The following is a 6,749-nucleotide window of genomic DNA, read 5'->3' on the forward strand; positions in this document are numbered from 1 at the left end:
GATAACCTAAAATCAAATCCAAAATAAGCATACAAAGCATGTTCTCATAATAAAGCAAACAAATAAAGTGTTCTTTTCTTACTTTATCAAAAACAAAGATATAATCAGGAAAAACCAATATAAACTGACCTAAATAAGGTTTTAAAACATAAGTATTATGAAAGTAGTCGAACGTTAATCAAACCAAAAGGCATAACTAAAAACTCATAGTATTCATAACTTGTTCGAAATGCAGTTTTGAAAATATCCTAAGCTCTAATTCTAACTTGATGAAAACCTTGCCTAAGGTTAGTCTTTGTAAAATACTTTGCACCTTTAAGTTAGTCAAACAACTCTTTTACATTGAAAAACAAGTTTAATAATTACCTTATTTGAAGCTCTATCGATAATACAAAGATGTATCGTGTCATCTTTCTTTTTCACTAGCAAAATGGGTAAATAATCAGTGTTTTCAATGGTTTTCTTGACGTATCTGTCAGCTAATATTTTTTACTTTGATAGGGTTCTTTAACTAATATGGTAAAGTTAATCATTTATCTGTACTGTCTAGTAGTGACAGAAGGCAGGCCTACTTTCGCATAATCAACTCAATGACGAAGTATAGCGGTAAAGGGTAGGCAAGCAAATCTCGCACAGACAGCTAGCTCCTGCCGCGCTGTGAATGGTATAGGCTAAATAAATGCTTTCCAAATCAAACGTGCGAGTCACCCATCATACGGCTATCTCATTGCTTGATGGATCTCGCCCAAGCATAGCTAGGCAGGCTAGGCATCTCGACAGAGTGCTGCTTTTAACGAAGTGCAGCATATGGTGGTATACAGACTTCTTTTCTATTATTTGGCGTCCGCTAGGTGCTTTTTCATTGCTAGTAGGTTTCCAAATGCGGGTGGTACAGGCCCTCCGGTTTCCTCTTGACAGCGAGATCTACTCCCGGGATCTTATTATCGTTTCCTATATGGCTTGCCTAATGCTTGATTGGATGTCGTTTAGTTTTTTATTTTTAATGACATAGGTAATTATCCTTTATTGTTTGTGCTATAGGCTGTTTTCCTCGTTAGTTCAATTGCCTTTTAAAGATCTCGCCATTGTTATCTATAAAAATATATGTTTTTTATGCTTGTGAAGCGTGGCCAAGTGGTAAGGCAACGGGTTTTGATTTTGTCATTCGAAGGTTTGAATCTTTTTCGGTGGTTTATTCACTATTTCATCTATCTGATATATAGATATCTATAGCAATCAATAGAGATTGCCTTTTACGTAGGCAGAGCTTTGCATGCCAAAAAAGAGTGATTGCTTTGCTTTACTATGATAAGGCATACACTTGCTGCCAATGACTAGCCAGCCGATCAACACACCTTACCTTGGATTCCCCTTAAAGCTGCTACGGCAAAACAAGATAAATTGCTTTATTTTGCTATGGCAAGGCAAAGCATGCCAAAACTTTATGTTAAACCTCCCCACATGATGGCAATCCGACTAGAAATTTTAGTTCCGATGAGCACGAGCGCTGGGCTGGCTAGTGAAACTCGCCGAGCATAGGATCGCCCACTACAAGACTATGCACATTACCATGCCCTATCAAATGGACCTACGACTTTGAGAACACAAAGTACTCAGCTTTGACGTTAAGGGTTGGCTAGGTAAATTATGAATTGTCAGAGATATAAATTGTCGCTCAAAAAACCTTAAGCCAGGAAAATTCAAAAACGCGTAGGCAGGTGTAATTGGTTTGATTGGCTGAGTGACTGGATCAGAGGGCAATCAATAGGGTATTGTGTAACATTGTAGAGCCAAAACCAAGCGGCTAGGCTGGGCTGTAAGGCCATCTCACGTTCCGGACTCCTGACCTACACTAGGCGATAAGGGTGGATGGATGAAAGGAACATTGACAATCCTTCCTGACATAATGACTCACGGCCTTACCTCTGATTAACGTAAATATGGCAGCCATTCTTTTACATTCAGCTATTGCTCGGTGAACTGGGAGTTGTTTCTTGTCGTTCAATTACTATATAAAAATTTCTCTTAGAATGGATAATAGTAATAATAATACTTGGGTGTATGGTTTAGTTGGTAGAGCATTGGGCTTTTAACTCCCTGACCTGGTACCTTTTTTAAGAATTTGATATATAATGCGGAAAGGGATAGAAACTGGATTATCCAAAATGCCATCTACTAGCAGTCCATAGCCATTGTCTGAAAGCCACTTATCAAGTCTGAAAGCTACTTATCGAGCCTGGATCCATATGCAATTCGCCTAGCTGTAGTAATTTAATGAAATCTTATCAGCTGCGCGGATCCTTAACATTTGAAAATAAAAGAATTCCACTTACTAGGGCCTTGTTTGCTCTATTCAGAAACGATTACGAAAGAGGAGAATTGAACTCCCATGAGTGGCCTCATTATCACCTCAAGATAGCGCGTCTACCATTTCGCCACTTTCGCTGGCTGTTGTATGGATATTGATTAAGATTTAGGAAAAAAAATCATGTTATAGAAGAAAACAAGCCTTCGTTCAAAACAATCCGCTACTAAATGAAACTAAACTAAATAATAACAATTACACCCATTGGGAATAATAATAATAATGAGCTGATAAAGATTCAAATCTTTTCCTTTCATCTCAGCTGGCTTCGTATATGCTAAGCATATTCGGTTACTTGGTTCCTTAATAGACGGATATGAACTAATGAAAGAGTGAAAAGGTTGGACAACGAGAAAGAAACATAGATAAATGAAAACCAGCTACAAAATGCGGCAAAAATTTTATGTCTTGATAAGATATTTAGGGCTTGACCAAATTAAAGCAAGCTCCATAAATAAAGCGCAACTGGGTGGTTTCAAAAAAGGATTGGATTAAGCAGGCCAGGTAAGGAAAATTCCTATTGTACATTTCCTTTGATGAGAGCTTTGTTTGCTCACTTGGTGAAAATGGTAGACACGATAGACTCAAAATCTGTTCCATTATGGGTTATCGGTTCAAGTCCGATAGTGAGCATATTTGCCTATTAAGATGGGTAGATAAGAGAAACGAAAGCTCTGTCTCATTTTAACCGATTCTCCTTTTATATTTAGTCAAATCGATCCCAGACTTGCTTGGGCCTATATTGGATCTAAAGGAGCTTGCAAAGAGCCCCGAGGGCGAGTATAACTTAATAGGTTAGAGTGTCAGATTGTGAATCTGAAAACACGGGTTCAAATCCCGTTACTTGCCAAAAACATACTATTTCGACGCGCTTGACTGCTATCAGCAAACGATACAAACAGTTATAAATATCAAAAACAGACGGAAACCATTGTTTGTAGCTCAAGGAAGGCTGGCTTTGTTTGGGAAACTATTGTTTGTAGCTAAAGGAAGGGCCATTGTATTAGCTTGACTCGGGATTGTTAAATATGAAATCATTATGGCCTTGTTCTTTCTTTCGTTTCGTTAGTTTCGGGTGGCCAAGGTCACCTCCAACTAGGTAACATAATGGCAATGTGTTGGTCCTGGAATGACGGTTCGACTCCGTCCCTAGTTTTTTTCACGAAAGTGGTTTGGTCGAGGGTTTGCCCTTTTTCCTTTCCCTCCACCTCGGCAACCATCACACGGCGGCTTAGCAGCTAGAGTCTCGTGGTGAAGAACCCACTTAGCTGCAGCATAACGAGCTTTAGTATGGTAGGCGGTATTGATATTAATTTTGCCAATCTAATACGTGGCTTTACATAAGACACCATGCCTTAGCCTCCCGTGTTGACAATACTTGAATAGCCCCAAGTAGTAAATACTGCATAGTAGGGGTGATAGTATACTGCTTTGTAGGACCCCGAAGGATACTTAAAGCCTTGCTTTGGATTGAAGGGAGCTGCCATTGGACTGAGATATATCGCAGGTACCTCCCCTACCCGGCCCGTCACAGGGAAAACTATAACCAAATTCCTTTTTATCTGGCATGAGTTTGGAACCACGCACATCTAAAGCACCTTTCACTAGAATCAACGTGTGTAAACCCAAAGCAATAGCGTGGTGAACCTCCGGGTCCAATACTGAAAAATAATGAGTTACTATTATTATTAATAGCATCTAACCAACCGGGTAACCATAAGCTCTGACCAGCTTTTAATGCTGGGCTATCTGTCGAGGATAGAAGTACGTCAAAACCATACGAGACTTTACTTTTAACAAATTTCATTTCTTTTCGTTTCCATTCCTTTAGCCGGCCAAAGGTCTTTTTGATATGATCCCAAAAATGCCTATAATCTTAACAATGCCCAAAGACTTTCTGATAGCAAAAACAAAGAAAATACCATTTCTCATAACTCCAGGTCTTAAGGCCCGGCTTACAATGGATACGGATCCCAAAGACCGGGCCGATATACATTAGGGATCTAACCTTAATCTTAACTCTAATGGTGCGAGTCCTTTTTTTGCAACCTTAACGGATCGCAACTCGCTAAGGAATTTTCGCTTACTCATTGGAGAGATATGAACGGAAAGTTTTCATCGATGGCGTTCCATGAATCATCGTATATGAAACGAATTAAACATAAATAATCCATCACTTGCATTTTACTAGGCGCTTGAGCAAGACAAGGTCTTTGCGCACGCATGGAAGGCCACTTTGGTTAATTTGTATTATAGAAACGATTTATTTAGAATATCTGGGAATGAAACTTAAGCGAATATAGATTAACGGTAGATTATCTGCCTTCCAAGCAGAGGATATGGGTTCGATTCCCGTTATTCGCAAGTAACTTTTTGACAGGCAAGATAAGAGATGGCCATAAGGAAACTAACATTAAGCTAATGTTGATTTTCAATGGGTCATCCTATGCCTATCATCATCTCGGTGTTTCTTAGGTAAATGGAAGTAGAGAAAGAAATGGGATTTTCATTTATGATACAATCTTATTGTATGTTGATTTAGCAAACTAATGTCTCCAAACGGGCCTTCATTCCGAAGCGCTGCAGGCTTGGGCCGGCATGCCCGGACAGGAAATTTATTTGGCTGGCATTACGGTTTTCACGCCCTTCGGGTGGACGGAGTCGAGTTGACTTAATTAGGCTAATGGATCATAATGTGCTCCATTAACTTTTTTGCGAAACCGTCGCACCTAGCCTTGTCTATTCACAAGGACTTGATTTTCCATTCAAAAATTACATGTCAGCGAATAGAATCATCAGTAATGATATTGTGCTTAAAAAGGCAAATAAATGAAACTACTTAAGACACAAATAAGAACCCAATAAAGAAAATGGAAAGTAATTTGTACGGATAAAAGGAAAAATACCTATAAATTTCTTTGATTGTGCAGAAAAAAGGCTGGACAGGTACATGTTAATCTAAATCGTAGGTACTTTGAGATAAAAAGAAAAAAACCCATACCTACTAAAGATATGGCGTTGTGGCTTAAGACATTGGTTTATGAGTCAAATAATTAAGTTGTCTTGCTCCGAAACAAATTAAATACACATCATTATCGCTAATACAAAAATCAGAATTGCCATGAAATATAGAGCTTCAGTTAAGGATATTGCTCATATTTACTATGTTTACCTGATAACAGCAAAAGCATTAAAGAAAGCAGCTTTAGGAGTTTAGATTCAATTTATTCCTTTATGGGTAATCATTTGTTTTGGCATGAAAGACCTCCTTTCAATAAACTGCCCTAACTATATATTAACTTTATTAAGAAATGTTTAATGTTGTTTGATTTTCTTCTTCATATTCGTATAAGGCAGCATTAAAATTGAAAAAGTTAATGGCTAAAGGGCAAAATTTATCTGATGTTGCTTTTCAGCATCATATTATTGGAAGCCGGGACCGGAATTGAACCGACGTACAAAGATTTGCAGTCCTCTACATAACCACTCTGTCACCCGGCCTAAAAGTAAGATCACTGTGAACATCTTGCTTTGAAATCTCGATAGATTTCAAACTTAAAGAATCTATCCAAGTACGTTATCTCTTCCTCTTTTTGTTCATAACTTTAAATATACAAAATAATGCATGGTCTGATCAGCTAACGGCTTTGCTATTAATTAAATTGGCATTAACTTAAGCAAAGGCATCTTGTCTGGTTGACAGCAGATTATTTATAGTATTGTTATCGCCAGAAAACACTTTTTTCCATTTTTATTTCTAAATGAGTTAAGTTAGCTTAGCTCATTTGCTCTTCCGAAGAACACATTACCTTTTGCCTTTAGCTTGCCTGCAATAAGCCAATCGATAAGGCCAAAAGCAGTTATCATGTCTCCTAAACCGGTCTGGGCTTTGCTTGCCTGGTGGACCTTTGACAGACAAACAAACAAGATGTCCTATATTATCTTATTTTTTATGATAGCGTGAGCATTCGATCATGGCTTTTACGGAAATCAATTCCCATTTAGTTTAAGCACTTCAAAATAGGTTCTGATAACATATCATCATACTCAATATCTGAAATATCAGATTCCGCTGGTGAAGTCTCTTTTATTGAGTTTTTATCTTAGCCTTCATTAACCTTATTGTTTGTAGTTTTTTTGTATGAAATCCTTATTGGCCATTTTTATGCAGTGTGCATTAAATGCACAAAGATTAGACAACCGGAATCATAACGTACGACAATATAAACACGATATCGAAGCAAACCCATGGAAAATCCGAACGCCATGCAACTTTCTTGTATGATAGGCTTGCTAATGAATATACGTAGGAAAAAGAAGAAAGGAATTAGTAAGTACCACTTACTTAATTTCAAATCAAAATTAAGATTAAATAGAGATATAG

General features: G+C 37.8%; 2 non-coding genes across 2 annotated transcripts; both read left to right on the forward strand.

Moving 5' to 3' along the window:
* The first annotated feature begins 3,141 nt into the window (after window positions 1-3,141).
* Window positions 3,142-3,214, forward strand: TRNAH-GUG (transfer RNA histidin (anticodon GUG)). The gene has a single exon. It is a non-coding gene; the product is annotated as a tRNA-His (tRNA).
* A 1,444-nt stretch (window positions 3,215-4,658) lies between these two features.
* Window positions 4,659-4,729, forward strand: TRNAG-UCC (transfer RNA glycine (anticodon UCC)). Its single transcript has one exon. It is a non-coding gene; the product is annotated as a tRNA-Gly (tRNA).
* Window positions 4,730-6,749: the final 2,020 nt, after the last annotated feature.

Source organism: Lygodium microphyllum, unplaced genomic scaffold (genome assembly GCF_053477565.2).
Source record: "Lygodium microphyllum isolate KBCC unplaced genomic scaffold, Lygodium_microphyllum_v1.1.10 scaffold_42, whole genome shotgun sequence".
Taxonomy (NCBI): Eukaryota; Viridiplantae; Streptophyta; class Polypodiopsida; order Schizaeales; family Lygodiaceae; genus Lygodium; species Lygodium microphyllum.